Raw genomic sequence first — 17,442 nt, 5'->3', positions numbered from 1 at the left:
GAGAGGCCACAACAGTGAGAGGCCCGTGTACCGCAAAAAAATAAAAAGTAAAAAAATAAAATAATGGGACCTAATGAAACTTAAAAGCTTTTGCACAGCAAAGGAAACCATAAACAAGACCAAAAGACAACCCTCAGAATGGGAGAAAATACTTGCAAATGAATCATCAGACAAAGGATTAATCTCCAAAATATATAAACAGCTCATGCAGGTCAATATCAGAAAAACAAACAACCCAATCCAAAAATGGGCAAAAGACCTAAAGAGACATTTCTCCAAAGAAGATATACAGATTGCCAACAAACACATGAAAGGATGCTCAACATCACTAATCATTAGAGAAATGCAAATGAAAACTACAATGAGGTATCACCACATACCAGTCAGAATGGTCATCATCAAAAAATCTACAAGCAATAAATGCTGGAGACGATGTGAAGAAAGGGGAAACCTCTTGCACTGTTGGTGGGAATGTAAATTGGTACAGCCACTATGGAGAACAGTATGGAGGTTCCTTAAAAAACTAAAAATAGAACTACCATATGACCCAGCAATCCCACTACTGGGTATATACCCAGAGAAAACCATAATTCAAAAAGACACATGCACCCTAATGTTCACTGCAGCACTATTTACAATAGCCAGGTCATGGAAGCAACCTAAATGCCCATCGACAGACGAATGGATAAAGAAGATGTGGTACATATATACAATGGAATATTACTCAGCCATAAAAAAGGAACGAAATTGGGTCATTTGTAGAGACATAATGGACCTAGAGACTGTCATACAGAGTGAAGTAAGTCAGAAAGAGAAAAACAAATATCGTATATTAACGCGTGTATGTGGAACCTAGAAAATGGTACAGATGAACCGGTTTGCAGGATAGAAGTTGAGACACAGATGTAGAGGACAAATGTATGGACACCAAGGGGGAAAAGCGGTGGGGGGTGGGGGTGTGATGAATTGGGAGCTTGGGATTGACATGTATACACTGATGTGTATTAAATGGATGACCAATAAGAAAAAATAAATAAATAAAAGATAAACATACAGAAAAAGAAAGGAGTCGCTGTTGCTTTCAGCTACTAATCTTTGCGGTGGTCTGTTACATAGCAAAGACTGCCTCCCTATTTCCTCATTCAAATGGGACAATAGGGCTTCCCTAGTGGCGCAGTGGTTGAGAGTCCGCCTGCCGATGCAGGGGACATGGGTTCGTGCCCCGGTCCGGGAAGATCCCACATGCCGCGGAGCAGCTGGGCCCGTGAGCCATGGCCGCTGAGCCTGCGCGCCCAGAGCCTGTGCTCCGCAGCGGGAGAGGCCATGGCAGTGAGAGGCCCACGTACCGCAAAAAAAAAAAAAAAGAAAAAAAGGGACAATAATGCCTATCCAACTACTCATCTGTTTATTCAAGAGAGTTGATGGCTTACTACATAATATCTATAGATTATATATTCATATATAATTAAAAATCAAATGAGATAATGGCTGTTAATGTACTTGGTAACATTAGTTTTACTATTGTTACTAACACCTCCCTTTCACTGAGCTCCCACATTTTTTAAGCACTTAAAATCCACTTTGTATTTGATCTTCTCAAAGGATCAGACAGCATCATTTTCAGCCCTCTCTGATGGAGCTGACCCCTTAACACCTGCCCTTCTTCTACATACTCTCATTAGCAAAGAAGCCTGCCCTTGGATTAAGGACCTCTGGGACTTTCCTCCTACTGGAGGAAATAAGGAATTCAATCCTTATGGGGAGCCCACAGCCACTGCCATAAAGTGCTAAAGATGCAGGGCCTGCCCATTACCATCCCAATGAGAGCTTTTAAAAAAATTATTTACTAACAATAACAACTAAAATGTATTGAGCACTTACTATGTGCCAGGTACAGTTCTAAGCTTTTTAGTGAACTGTTGTCTGACTCAACAGCACTCTGAGGTAGGTACAATTATTATCCCTATTTGGAGGTAAGGAAACTTAAGCCCCAGCAATGTTAAATCACTTACCCAAAGGCAGACAGCATGAAGTGGACAAAGATTCAATCCCTGGTAGTCTGAGGCCAAAGCGCCCCCCTTAATCATGGCCCTGGTCTGCTCATTCTCCTACACCATGTTTCACTGTGGCTCCCAATACTCGTCCAGAACAAAGATTGTGTCTTTTCCAGCTAAGTTCATTGGAGGTGAAGTTCTGTGACCCTAGCTAAGCTATCTCCTTCTCTAGACCTCTGCCTCATGCCAGGTAAATTATGAAGGGTTAGACCAGGTAATGTTGAAAATCCCTTCCAGCCCCGAAAATTAAGATGGTAAATTCTTCCCCAATATCTTGTTTTATTCTGAGTTTTGTTCTCTTTCTTACTAAGGCAACTAAAGAACTTTAGGGGACGAAAATGAAAAGCAGACGCTATAAAAATGTGTTTATTAACTAATGCAGGGAAATGAAACGGCACCAGAGGAGATTCTATTTATAACTGCCTCGAGGATTATGCCATCATCTACAGTATTTGATTTTTTAATGCATTCATTCAGAGCTGAGACCCTGTAGGGGTGCTCTTTAAGCCTGACACTGAATGAAATAATTCAATTAAAATAGGCTCAAGGGGTTTCCCTGATGGCGCAGTGGTTAAGAATCCGTCTGCCAAGGCAGAGGACACAGGTTCGAGCCCTGGTCCGGGAAGATCCCACATGCCACAGAGCAACTAAGCCCATGCGCCACAACTACTAAGCCTGTGCTCTAGAGCCCGCGTGCAGCAACTACTGAAGCCCGTGCTCTAGAGCCCATGCTCCGCAACAAGAGAAGCCACCACAACGAGAAGCCTGCACACCACAACGAAGGGTAGCCCCTGTTTGCCGCAACTAGAAAAGCCCACGCGCAGCAACAAAGACCCAACTCAGCCAAAAATAAATAAATAAATAAATTTATTTTAAAATAAATAAATAAATAATAAAATAAAATAGGCTTCAGGCTTCTGCAAGGTATTAACTTCCTGAAGAGAAGATTTAGGACTTGCTCTAGGCGCTTCAGCACCAGCATTGGTGAGACCACAGGAAACTGTATGAAGGGCTCAGTAAGAGGGGTTTCTGGAGACATTGGTGGCGGTGACATTTCTGGGCTGCCTGGAAAGGGGGCTGTCAGAGTAGAAATTGTACCTCAGGGAAAAGAGACTCTGTCCAAAAGTTTCCCAACAGCTCACTGGAGTCTGACAGGCATTTTACCATATTGCTCTGGATGAAACCTATCCTTTCCCAGCAGGAAGTGAAATTTAATAATGATCATTAACATGTACCATTCATTGAGAGCTCTCAGTGAATATCCTCAGTAGAGTATTGACCTAAGCACTTTCCATGCGTTCTCTTACACAGTCTTCACAACTGTATGACGTTAACAATCATCAAGCCCATTTTAGATGGGCAAACTGAAGTGCTAAGAAGCGCCATGAGCTGCCCAAGTTTACACAGCTAGCAGGCTGCAGACAAACCCTCATCTGTGGTGCCAAAGCCAGTGCTGTTCAGCACTTAAAAGTGCAAGTGGCATCTTATTACAGGACTGTGAACTGCAGAAGTGTGTGCATTCAAAGAAATAAAGACACAGCCCCTTTCCTCAGGTGTATGCAGTCTGGTAGGCAAACAAGGCTTATTCTCAGAGTAGCTCAAACTAAATTACAAATGACTGAGGTCAAATCCAAACGTGAGAATAGGTTTTCACACAGGCAGGGGAGAGAGGACAAGATCACAGGAAGAGGCGGATATGAAACAGGCAAGCTGAGGACCTAAAATCATCCTTCTCCCTGCCCAAGACAGGCCCAGTAGGCTACATTTTTTTTTTTTTTTTTTGCGGTACGCGGGCCTCTCCCTGCTGCGGCCTCTCCCGTTGCGGAGCACAGGCTCCGGACGCGCAGGCTCAGTGGCCATGGCTCATGGGCCCAGCCGCTCTGCGGCATGTGGGATCTTCTCGGACCGGGGCACGAACCCGTGTCCCCTGCATCGGCAGGCGGACTCTCAACCACTGCGCCACCAGGGTTTATTTTTTTTTAATGCTCGTAAGTTTCTGACTCCAACTCCAACGTGCTGCGGGTTCTTTCCCACACCAAGCAATTCTCCAGCACCAGCTGGGTGCCCTACAATTCAACTCACTTCTGATATTACAGAGGTAGCATCAGATCCCAAGGATAAGGGCTCAGCCCCACAAGGCTGCCCCCTGCACCCGCCACCCCTGCTTCAGACGCCAGTCAAAAGCCCAGGTTTTCTGACGGACCAGCGATAATTGGAGGTTCCAACAAACCCCTGCTTAGGTTCGATTAATTTGCTAGGGTGGCTCATAGAACTCATAGAAACATTTTACTTACCAGATTGCCAGTTTATTATGAAAGGCGATAACTCAGGAACGACCAGCAGGAAGAGATTCATAGGACAAGATGTGGGGAAAGAGCACGGAGCTTCCATGCCCTCTCCAGGTGCAACACTCTCCCGGCTCCTCCATGTTCCCCAACGCGGAAGTTCTCCGAACTCAGTCCTTCCGGGCTTTTATGGCCGCTTCATGACGTAGGCACGACTGATTAAATCATTGGCCATTGGCGATTGAACTCATTCGCCATCCCCTCTCCCCTGCCCCGAGGTCGGGGGTGGAACTGAAACTTATAATCACAGGATGGGCTCTCCTGGCAACCAGCCTCCATCCTCAGGTGTGGTTCAGAAGTTACCATCAACACAACAAAAGACACCTTTAAACGCTCTCATCACAGAAAATTCCAAGGGAGATTTCCAATTTCGCAGGTCTGTGCCAGAAGTGGGGACAAAGGCCAAGTACACATTTATTATAAATCACAATACGACAACTGGGCGTTCCATGGGATTAGGAACCGTGTCTTCCTTATTTGCTCCATACCCCCAGTAGCCAGCACCGACATTTTGTTGGGAGAATGGAAGCGTACCTGAAAGAAGAAAAAGAAAATATACAAAATTAAATAAGCAAAAGAAAAGAAATCTCAGCCCTAAATCTAACCATCCTCTTCTGAAGGAGAAAAAAAAAAAAAAAAAAAGGAGAGCAAGCAGAGGAATGCAGAGGAAGTGGAGGGGGAGGGTCTGAAAGACTTGTTGGTTCAGGTGCAAGTGATGTCAACAGCTGAAATGACCACCCTGAACGGCTAGCCCTGGATCAGTACTTATGAAACTTGAGTCTGCATGGGGAGCTTGTTAAAATACAGATTGCTGACTCACCCCCAGAGTTTCTGATTCAGTAGACCAGGGAAATTTTGCCTTTCTAACTAATTCCCAGGTGATGCTAATGCTGCCAGTTCAGGGTGCAGCCCTCTGAGAGCCAACAGCATTCAACCTCATCGCACATTAAGATCACCTTGGGGAGCTTATAAAAACACCCAGGCGGTACCCCTGACCAAATCCATCATAATCCCTGGGGGTGGAAACAAGTTATGCCTGTTTTTAAAAAGTAGGACCAGGTCATTGCAATGTGCAGCCAAACCAGAGAGGAAGTAATGTAGGCGCATGTGTGAGCTTGAAGTTCATACACCATAAAATAACAGCTGGGCTTCACTGGTGGCTCAGTGGTTGAGAGTCCGTCTGCCGATGCAGGGGACATGGGTTCGTGTCCCGGTCCGGGAAGATCCCACATGCCGCGGAGCGGCTGGGCCCGTGAGCCGTGGCCGCTGAGCCTGCGCGTCCGGAGCCTGTGCTCCACAATGGGAGAGGCCACAGCAGTGAGAGGCCCGCGTACCGCAAAAAAAAAAAAAAAAAAAAAAAACAGCTAATAACAGCTAATATTCACTTACCATGAGACAGTCACTCTGCTGAGTACATTACTGCATGACCTCATTTAATCCACACAGGAACCTTCAAGTAAGGACTATTATTCCCATTTTACCAATAAGGAGAGTCAGAGAAATTAAGTAATTTGTCTAGGCCACAAAATGGTAAGTGAAAAGCTAAGAATCCAGTTCAGGGTTTTGTCTGTGCCAAGACTCCTAACCCCTAGGGGTCTTTAGGCCCCTCCCCAAGCCACTTAGTGCTCTGGTCCCTGCCTTAAATCTTCAGTATTTGGTTGCATCCAGATGACAACAATCTGCGCTGTAATAACTGGAATCCTCTTCATATTTGGGATTAGATAGAAAGAGATCTGTATTCATAGATACATACATGAAAAAAACAAATGCAAATCACAGAATGGTTGTTTTACTGAATTCAATACTACTTAAAAATCCAGTCACTGTCCTGCTCATATGGCTTATAACCACTTCCAAGTAAAGTTCAACCTCCAAATACGGCATTCAAGGCCCTTCATGATGGAACCCCTGCCTCGGACTCTGCAGCCCCGCATCCCTCCTCCTCTGTTCTCAACAGCCTCTTTTCAGTTCCCCAAATCTAACCATGCCACCATGCCTTTATTCTTGCTCTTCTCTCTCTTTCCTTTCTCTTTATCTGCCTGGAGAACTTCTACCCATCCTCTAAAACTCAGGTCACCTGTCACTTCCTACCCATAATCCTCTCGCGTGCCTCTTCTCTGAGCGATCAAAGCAGCATGTGTATCACATTTTATTCTAGGGTTACTATGTATTATTCTCTACCCCCTTAATCTGTTTGCTGAATTTCCAAAGGGACCTTTTTAAGAGAATCCTGGCTCTGCTCTGAGAATGTGACTTTCCCCGAAGATCCCTCGAGTAAGAACTATACTCTCTCCCACCCACGAGGCTTGGAGATGGAGCGTTTGTCCTCTCTTCCAGACCATTGTCCTTCCTTCCTCTGTAAAATCCCTGCAGCTCTGAATCTCATGTTATCAGATGACACCACTACCCACCCCTCCTTGTTACCGTCCTGCTCCCAGCATCACCCCTTTTATTCCTTGAATATTTAGCTCCTGGCTCACTGTCCCTCTCTCCAATACAAATCTGTCTTAATTACTGGTGATTCCAATATCTACATTGTTGACCCTTCCAATACCCTGTTCACTCGATTTCTTGATTTTCTCACCTCTGATGAGCTTGGTCTCTATCCCACTTCACCCATCACCCCCATGGTCTCACCCCAGATACTAAACCATGTCACTACCAATCACTAAAACCCCTCCAAAATTTCACTTTCAAGTATCCCACCCTCCAAGTGAGGACACAGCATGGGGGAGGGGGAGGGACAGTGAACAGAGGCTCAGATTCCCCAACCCACTGTTATCCTTGTTCCCTCTTGCCCAGTCCCCTGGCCTCCTCTTACTTTGTCAGACTCACTTGGCTAAACCACATATTTCTCAGTTAAAACCAAGTCTCTGCCTGCTCTGCCCCTGTACCCTGAGAGCTGAAAGCGGCTAGAGAAAGGGGCTGACTGGTCACTGTCAAGTCGTGACCTTGAACCTCAAGCGGGTCCTGTTGCTAGCCCATTCACTCTTCCACTCTCCCAGACAATTCCTGCTTTTGCCTCTCTTTACAAACCTCGAGTCCCCGTCCCCATTTTCAGCACTTGACCTTGCTTCTCTAAATCATTTGAAAATAAAGGCAATCAGATAGGAACTTCCACCAGCTCCCACCTCACTTCACTCTGCGGCACCTGCACCCACGTTCTCTCCGCCTCACTATGGCTACGGGGGAGGACTCCAGAGACCTTCCCCTCTGGCCATGCAGGGATTCCAGACGCTGCAGCACCACTGAACCAATTCTCTACCCTCTTTGTGCCACATTCCCTAGCTCCCCTAGATGGGAAGATCCCACCGAGACAGAAAATAAACTGTGGTTGGAGGGTGTGGATCGCTTCTCTTTTGAACTGGAAATTTACATTATTCTTTTGTGCTTTGTACCCAAGTAGAGGATAAGGCCCTTGATATGCGATTATTTCTACAAACAAAAGGCTAGGCGTCTCTGAATTGTTACTCCAGTGAATGCCTATTTATCTGGCTTCTACTTATTTCAAGTACAGTGACCCAGAGAAGACAAATAAAATAGGATTTGAAGTTCTTAATGTGCTGTGTATTTGCTTGGATTTACAAAGACCAATTATTCAATTCAATCAGTAAAAATAAAATCTTATTCAGTCTTTTCCCTGTAATCATTGGAGGATCTCAAAAGTGAATAGCGTATGGGAGCGAGAAGCATGTGTGTGCGTGGGGATGGGTGGGAATGCCACTTTTGGTCAACTTTTTTGAAAAGTCTTCACTTTTCCCAGACAATTTTTTTTAATATTTATTTATTTTACTTTATTTTTTGGCTGCATTGGGTCTTAGTTGTGGCACACGGGATCTTCATTGAGGCACGTGGGATCTTTCGTTGCGGCGCACAGGCTTCTCTCTAGTTGAGGCGTGTGAACTCAGTAGTTGTTGCGTGCGGGCTTAGTTGCCCCACAGCATGTGGGATCTTAGTTGCCCAACCAGGGATTGAACCTGTGTCCCCTGCATTAGAAGGCAGATTCTTAACCACTGGACCTCCAGGGAAGTCCCGAAAATTTTTGAAAAAGAGTACTCTAGGATTTTTCTCTCCTCCCTTTCCAGCCCAAACTATTGACAATTAAAATTCCCACTTTCCATATTACGTTAGTTAAGGCCATAGGAAAGAATCTTCTAAGGGTATTTGTGTTTTAATTTACATTGAGCACTTACCATCTGCCTTGGCATCATGCAAGTGCTTTGTGTCTGTTATTTAAATCTTTATGCTTCATAGGATAGGTAGTATTTTATCATCATCCCCATTTACAGATTTGGAAACTGAGGCTTAGATAAATTCAGAGATCAGCCCAAGGTCTGTAGCTACTAAGTGGGGGAGCTGAGAATCAAACCTAGGCAGTATGACTCCTAAATGTGTATACAGGGATGTCCCAAGGCTTTTCTATTTTCCTCTCAGAGTTTCACTCCTTTATCTGCTATAATCCATTGGATATTTGAAAGGAAAATAGGATGAATGGAGTCAAGTCTCACTGAGAAGATATAAGATGAGTTAGGTCATACAGAATGGACTGACTTCCTCAGGGAGAGAATTAGCAGAGGCAAAATGCAAATTCTGCTGGTGGAGAGGCTGCATTTTAAATCCTTATCTAACACACTGGCAAGGACAGGGTGACCCCAGTCTCTAAGTGGCTGAGGGAGGTAGTCTAAGGTGGTGACTTCTGGAATGAAAACTGCCAAGGTTTAAAGCCAGGCTCTTCTTACCTTGTGATCTTGGGCAAGTTAATTAACCTCTCTGACCCTCAGGTTCTTTCTAGGTAAATGGAGATGACAGTAATAGTAGTTACTTCCCAATCAAGTTGGTTCCAAGTGTTCACCAAAGAAACACCATTAAATTTTGAATGCAGCATGACAGACTGAATATACAATGGCCAAACCATATGTAAAAATAGATCTCTAACCTACTGTCTGCAACCAGTCCTAGAAACCGACCCATTATCTAGGGAGCTCAGGAAGCCAGCCTACTTATTATTTGTAAGTCAGACTTGTACAAAGTCAGACCACCATCTCTAGAAAAAATTCCATAAAGCCAAACTCCTATAACTACCAGCCCAAAACAGGCAGGACTTGATTAATAACTGGCAGTTTCCAACTTAGGACCAACCAGAGAAAACCAAATATGCAGCCTTCACCAGTCACATAAGATGTCCTACCTCTTATTGGCCCACCTACAACTTCCCCACAATAACAGCCTTCAATAGGGACATACCTGAAATCTTCCTTTTTCTCCACTATGAAGTTTTCCAATTCCTCTACCTGCTTTTGAGTCTCGGCCAAAACACAAGTGATGGTGGCTGGCTCCTTTGTTACAGCAAGCTCTGTACAAATAGCCTTTGCCTGTTCTCACTGGGTTGGTCTTTATTTCCACAAGCGTTAACTGGACTCATTCAGGTTAGAAATGATGGAGACTTAGATCAAGGTGATAACAGTGAAGATAGTAAAAAGTGATTATATTCAGGAAATATTTTAAGGGGAGAACCTTCAGGGACTTCTCTGGTGGTGCAGTGGTTAAGAATCCGCCTGCCAATGAGGGGGACACGGGTTCGAGCCCTGGTCCGGGAAGATCCCACATGCCGCGGAGCAACTAAGCCCGTGTGTCACAACTACTGAGCCCACGTGCCACAACTACTGAAGCCTGCACGCCTAGAGCCCGTGCTCCGCAACAAGAGAACTCACCATAGTGAGAAGCCCACGCACCGCAATGAAGAGTAGCCCCCGCTCGCCACAACTAAAGAAAGCCCGTGCACAGCAACAAAGACCCAGTGCAGCCAAATGTAAACTTTAAAAATTAAAAATAAAGAAATAAGTGTAGAACCTTCAAAATATAAGCAGGGAGGGAGAGTGAGAACCAAGTCCTAGCTTGAACAACTAGGTAGGCAATGGTGCCACGTAGAAAGTCAGGGAAGGCTAGAGTACATACATTCGCAAACAGGAGAAAAAAATGCCTAGTGTTCACCTACTCTCTGCATACACAGTAATGTAAATAGCTCCAAAAATCTTCTCTGTCTCAGAGACCACCTCTGCCAGCACAACCTGTGGACAGAAAATTGTTTCCTTGGATAGAGGTGCCTCCAGGGTGTTAGTTCATGAGTATCCACCAGCTCCCACTGCCCACTTGCACTCCCATTTACTTCCTCCCCAGATCAAAAAAAAAATCGTTGCAATCCGCTAACTGATACATGAAATTCCACCCTTGGAACTGCTTTCAATCACAAGTCAAAAGTTAATAAAACAGTATAATCTCAATGTTTTGAAGTATGTGTATATCCAGAAGCAAGTATAGCAAAATGTTAGCCACATTTGTTATCTCCGGATACTGGTATTCTAGGTGATTTAAATTTTCTTCTTAATACATTTCTGTATTTCCTAAGCCTTTCATAATGAACAAGACCTTTTCTTATTAAAAAAAACAATAATAAAGTTCTTAAAAATGAGATCTCTGTAAACCAATTATACTTCAATATTAAGAAATGAGACCTCTGGGATAGTTAACAAATTAAAAGCTATCAGTCATTTATGCCTTGGTATGAATGAATAGTTTGTTTATCACCCATTCTGTTGGGGTGTGTAGAGGATATGAGAACTGAGGTGGGAGCTGTCAAAGGCACAAGGAGGAATGTGTTCCCCAAACATTTCACAACATGGCCAAAGACAGCCCTGCCTCTGCAGGTATGTGAGAGAGACTAGACACAGAGGTCAGCTCAGAGGCAGGAGCTGAGAAATACAAATATATGTGGTATTTCCAAACACTGTTTCAGTGGGGTCATTGACAGCCTAAGAAGAAGGAACACCCTAGTTTTTAACTAAATAGCAGAGGTGTTTGAAATGCAAACAGAGGTAAATTCAGAAATAGGCACTCCCAGGCTCCCCTGGTGGCACAGTGGTTAAGAATCCGCCTGCCAATGCAGGGGCACATGGGTTCGAGCCCTGGTCTGGGAAGATCCCACATGCCGCGGAGCAACTAATCCCATGAACCACAACTACTGAGCCCACGTGTCACAACTACTGAAGCCCGCACGCCTGGAGCCCGTGCTCTGCAACAAGAGAAGCCACCGCAATGAGAAGCCCGCGCACCACAACGAGGAGTAGCCCCTGCTTGTCGCAACTAGAGAAAGCCCGCCTGCAGCAACGAAGACCCAACACAGCCAAAAACAATAAATAAATAAATTTATTTAAAAAAAAAAAAAAAGAAAGAAGGCTTCCCTGGTGGCGCAGTGGTTGAGAGTCCGCCTGCCGATGCAGGGGACACAGGTTCGTGTCCCGGTCTGGGAAGATCCCACATGCCGCAGAGCGGCTGGGCCCGTGAGCCATGGCCGCTGAGCCTGCGCGTCCGAAGCCTGTGCTCCACAACGGGAGTGGCCACAGCAGTGAGAGGCCCGCGTACTGCAAAAAGAAAAACAAACAAAAAACAACAAGAACAAAAAGAAATAGGCACTCCCAAGAGAACCTTGACTGGGGCAGATTCAGCCCTGACCAGACCTCATGGCCAAGTCCTGGACTTGGAGAATCACCAAGGTGTGTGGACATATTTTGTCACTGAGGTGAGAAAAGGAAGTAAATTAATTTCAGGCACTGCTCTCCTCTCCCAAAACACCAGAGAAGAGCTGTCATTGCCCAACCCCTACCCCCAAATTCAACAGGCCTTCTGCTCCAAAAACTTTAAATCTTCACTTATTTCCATTCATTCTTGGCAAAACTGACAACTAAATCTGTTTACTATGGCTTCTAGCAAAGAATAGGCCCCTCCTGGGTCCGGGATTTCAAACCCTCAGCAGTTTGGCTGATTGATACTGGGAGGATTGATGGAATGAGACTTTCTCTTTCCTAGGATCACCTCCTCTTGCAGTATGTGCATAGGAGATGTATAGATGGATGGACTCTCACATAATCAAGGACCCAGAACACTCCAAAAGCACATTTTCCTGCTAAACAGTAACAACTGAGGAGTACTTCAGACATTTTTTCATCACATTCCCATACTAAGCCAAACTTACCCAAAACTTGGAAATAAACTACCATAGTAAACGTACCTCCTTTCAGTATCATTGTTTAACAGACTCATCCGAGGATTATTAATTAGGACTTTGTATGATTTTGCCATTCACTACTTGTTTAGAGAACAGACATTGTGAAAATAATGTTAACTTGTAGATTTCTGTCCCAAAGGTTACAATTTCATTGCCCTGTAGAACATTAACCAATTTTGTATCTTTTAGCAAATTCATTTTCACATTCCCTTGACTAACATACTATATAAATGTGTTTCTTAAATTTTTTGGAACCAGCTCTATGTTCTTTGAATAAAATCTTTACATGTTTACTGTCTTTTGTATGAGTCATGTGTCATGGAGAAAAACTTTTTCTCTAACCTCTTACATTTTGTTTTGCGTGCCTGCAAATTAAACTCAGACAGACAGAGTAGCAAGAGAAAAATCAGATTTAATCATGGGAGTTCATAAAAAAGATGTGACCCAAAGGGGCTTATATACCATCTTAATAGGGGAAAGGAAGGGGGAGAAGGGCACTTCTGGGAAACAAATGACTTTTTAGAAAGAGAGGGAAGAAAGGGCACTTAGAATAAATGGGGGACATGATAGTTTTGTAATAATGTCTGTTTTGGTGTGGTGCCAGCTTTATATCTCCAAGAAGACTAGAGAGTTGCTCCCAGGGAGGGGATTTATGACAACTGAGTTCTTTTGAGATGCTCTGCTTTTAGGCAGATAAGGGATTTCAGGATCTCAAATGCCTTCAGCTCAAAATAATTTTTATGTAACAAGGGCATACTCTGGACTTCTTCATCCCTTCACATGTTTCCACTTTTTTGAAATGTATGCCCCATTTCCCAGGACAGCAGAAGAGTCCCACCTTAAAGCCAGTTCTGACACTAAAATTCTTCCCACGTTGCCAAACTAAACAACTGTGTGGCCTTGAACAAGTCACGTTCCCTCTCTGGGCTCAGCTTCCTGAGATATAAATTGGGGCATGTGGAAGAGATGATCTCTACAGTTCCTTCCAGATCTAGGCATCTCTGCTAAAGTTAATTGCTTGGCAAAATGATAAAAACAGGCCACGTTGATCTTCAAGTCCTCTTCCCATTCCCATTCCACCTCATCCTTAATGATGTCACTACACGAGGGAGGCCTTTCCTCCCAGGCAGAAGCCCAGAGTCCTGAATTTTCTCTCTCCCCACCAACACTGATCTATATCCTATGTCCAGTCCACCAGGGAACATTTCCAACAGGGATCCTACTCAGGTTATAAAATAATCAATAGCAAGGGTAAAAAGCTATTAGGAAATGAAGTTCTCACATATATACACATACTCTCCTCCAAAAGATATCTGTATTGATCTTACAAGAAAGATAAAATTTTTACTCAGGTGAGGGGTGGAATCTCAGGCAATGTGACAGGCAAGTGGGGTAGGCTTGTGAAAGCAGGGGACTCTTAATACCCCCACATCAAATGCTTTTGGAGGGCTGGTTTTGGTCAAAACAGACCAGAACTGTGTCCCAAGCAGCACCAGGCCCCATGCCATACCAGCTGTTACATATTTTGAACATCACCTTTGTTTTTTCGGCTTGGTTTACAGAGTCACGTCTGTCTCCAAGTACGTACAATAGTGACAAAAATCTCTGCATCTGTTGCTAGTCATTCATCTTCAACCCAAAATGTAACATTTGCGCTTGAACACTGCTGTTGATTAAGATGATTAGACTTGATTCTCATTATTCTTCATTAAATAGAAAATAGACACTTAGGTAGTTTTCCTTTCACTTATTAATCTGTCCTAATGTTTCTACACTGAAGATTTCTTCAATGCTAGAATTTAAATAATGAAAACAACTAAATTCAGAGACTCTTAAGGATAAGGAATGAACTCCCATCCTGATTCCTGCAATGAAGCTTGTCTTTTTAACACTCTTTTTCCCTCCTCCCTGGCAATTACAAGACAAGCATCCGTGACAGAAAAGGTTGGGAGTGTGCATGTTTTTAGAGCAGAGAAGAACCAGCAGGACAGTTGTTCCCAATGCCAATGCAGCAATAACATAGCATGTCTTCACTTGTGGGACAATCATTTGAACATCTTTCTTACAAAAATAACAATGAATCTTCTTCCGGGTTAGCATCAGATCTCAAGGGAATGTCCTGGCCCAGACAAGACAGAGCACATGTGGTCAAAGTTGCATGTAGGACAATGATCCTCGACCCTGGCTACACATTAAAATCACCTGAGGACCTTTTAAAAACTATTCATGCCTGGGCAGCATGAACTCAGACCAATAAAATCAGAACCTCTGGTAGTGAGGCCCAAGGATAGGAATAGAAAACTGATTAGAAAAGGTGATTTTAACAGGCAGTCAGAAATGTGAACCCCTGGGATAGAGAGGTGTTCACTGTAGCTTTGTTTGGAAGGAAAACAATGCAAACAACTTATAGTTTATTGATTGGGTGTGATTAAATTATGATGCATCTACACAATGGGATAATTACCAGTCTTCTTTTTTTTTTAATAAGGCAAATCTATAAGCGTTAGGAAAAACCATTCTCTCCATCAATACTTTGGGTACAATTAAGGCCTATAAGTTTGGGAGAGGCCTATAAAAATGTTAAAGACCTGAAAAAAGAATGTTGATTACAAAATACAAAAATAAAACTGCAAAGTTGCAACGAATGTGTTTGTCTATAAAATATATCATGCCAGCTTCAGCAATTGTTAGGTTTAGTATTCATAAAATTATTACATTTGAAAACAGCTGGTAAGTTCTATTTTTACCTCAAGAATTCCTGAGTATGCATTGTCAGTGGTTCTCAAAATGTGGCCCCCAGAACAGCAAAATCAGCCTTGTCTGAAAACTTGCTAGAAATGAAGACTCCTAGGCCTCACCCCAGACCTACTGAATCAGAAACCCTGGGAATGGAGTTCAATGAATGCTCTGTTTGCACAAGCCCTTCAAGTGACTCTGATACAAGCTTAAATATGAGGACCACTGTGCTAGACGATTACCAAAATAAAAGGATAATAATCTTATAGAATAAAAATTAAAATAACCAATCATAAACTAAATAAGTAGCCAAGTAATTTACAAAGCACAATTTGAAAATCCTTTCAAAAATTTCTGAGAAAATTATATATAGCCTAAAAAAGTCAAATATAAAATTACCATATGATCCAGCAATCCACTCCTAGATATATACCCAAAAGAATCAAAAGCAGGGACTCAGGGCTTCCCTGGTGGCACAGTGGTTGGGAGTCCGCCTGCCGATGCAGGGGACGCGGGTTCGTGCCCTGGTCCAGGGGGATCCCACATACCACGGAGCGGCTGGGCCGTGAGCCATGGCCACTGGGCCTGCGCGTCCGGAGCCTGTGCTCCGCGTCCGGAGAGGCCACAGCAGTGAGAGGCCTGCTTACCGCAAAAAAAAAAAAGCAGGGACTCAAACAGATATTTGTATATCAAAGTTCATAGCAGCATTATTCACAATAGCCAAAAGGTGGAAATACCCAAGTGTCCACAAGAGATGAACTGGTAAACAAAATGTGGTCTATATATACAATGGAATATTATTCAGCCTTAAAAAGGAATGAAATTCTGAATTCATGCTACAACATGGATGAACCTCAAAAACATTACACTAACTGAAGTAAGCCAAACACAAAAGGACAAATATTGTAGGCTTCTACTTATATGAGGTATCTAGAATAGGCAAATTCATAAAGGCAGAAAGTAGAACAAAGGTTACCAGGAGGTGGGGAGAAGGGAGGGAGGAATAGGGACTTTCTGTTTGGGGTGATGAAAAAGCTCTGGAAATAGATAGTGGCATGGTTGCACAACATTGTAAATGTACTTAATGTCCTTGAGTTGTACGCTTAAAAATGGTTAAAATGGTGACTTTTATGTTGTATATATTTTACCACAATAAAAAAAGCAAGCTGGAGAACCAGGAAAGCCAGTGGAGTCATTCAGTCTGAGTCCAAAGGCCTGAGGACCAGGGGAGCCAGGGGTTAATTCTCGGTCCAAGTCTGAAGGCCTGAGAACCAGGAATGCTGATTTCTGAGGGTAGGAAAAGATGGATGTCTCAGCCAAGCAAAAAGAACAAACTTGCCCTTCCATCCTCTGTTTGTACTCGTCAGGCCCTCAACAGATTGGATGACGCCCACCAGCATTGGGGTGGGGGGTGCAGGGGAGGGCATTTTTATTCAGTCTACCAAGTCAAATGCTAATCTCTTCCAGAAAAACCCTCACAGACACTAAGAAATAATGTTTCACCAGCTATCTGGGCATCCCTTAACCCCATCAAATTGACACACAAAATTTACCATCACAGGTGGTTTATTTACCACCTGTACGCTTGGACTATAAACTCCTTGAGGGTAGGGACTGTTGTTCATGGGTCTCCAATATCTAACACAGCACCTAGATCACAGCATTAACTAACAATAAATGAATGAACGCGTGAATAAGTGAATGAGCAAGTAAATGAATAAATGAGTGCACAAACAATTGCCACATAAGTCTTTAGGTGTCACGTCCACTGAGATTACGTGCAAAATTTTGTGCACACGTGAATTTTCCAGAGAATGGGTCCGTACCTTTTATCATAGTATCAATGGGACACATGACCCCAAAGTGCTCAAAACCACTGGTGTAGAGATGGGGACAGGATGGGTCAGACTAGACGATTTCCCACGGATGGCCCCAGGCAAGCATTTCAAACAGATCAAAAGTGAGCGGCACGCAAGCTGACAAGATGACGTATCACACTGAGGAAAAACAAGAGAGGAAATCAGTTTACTGAGTGAAACCTGTCATTAGCCGACCATTCCTCTTCGTGTCCTTGAAGTTCACTAGTTCTCTGATTTTACAGAAACAAATGAATACTCTGGTCATTATCCTGATTGCAGTTCTGGCAGACACTAGCTAGACATAGATGCTTCCAACTTAAAGAAATTTCAAGAAAAAGCTTGTATTTGGAACACCTGAAGCCTCTGCTGAGGGACGAGCCGGGCAC

At 43.6% G+C, this 17,442-nt stretch overlaps 1 long non-coding RNA gene across 1 annotated transcript in view; it reads right to left on the bottom strand.

Annotated features, from left to right (window-relative positions):
- LOC115844297 (uncharacterized) overlaps nt 1–17,137 on the bottom strand; it is a 93,694-nt gene extending 76,557 nt beyond the window's left edge. The window contains exons 1-2 of the long non-coding RNA XR_011377350.1: nt 17,024–17,137; nt 4,349–4,933 (exon numbers count right to left, since the gene is read on the bottom strand). This is a non-coding gene — a long non-coding RNA (uncharacterized lncRNA). The remainder of the gene's footprint in view (nt 1–4,348; nt 4,934–17,023) is intronic.
- Between the last annotated feature and the right edge of the window lie 305 nt (nt 17,138–17,442).

The sequence above is a fragment of the Globicephala melas genome, chromosome 3 (assembly GCF_963455315.2).
Source record: "Globicephala melas chromosome 3, mGloMel1.2, whole genome shotgun sequence".
Taxonomy (NCBI): domain Eukaryota; kingdom Metazoa; phylum Chordata; class Mammalia; order Artiodactyla; family Delphinidae; genus Globicephala; species Globicephala melas.
Note: the sequence above shows the minus strand (reverse complement) of the source record. Positions and strands in the feature narration are given on the sequence as shown.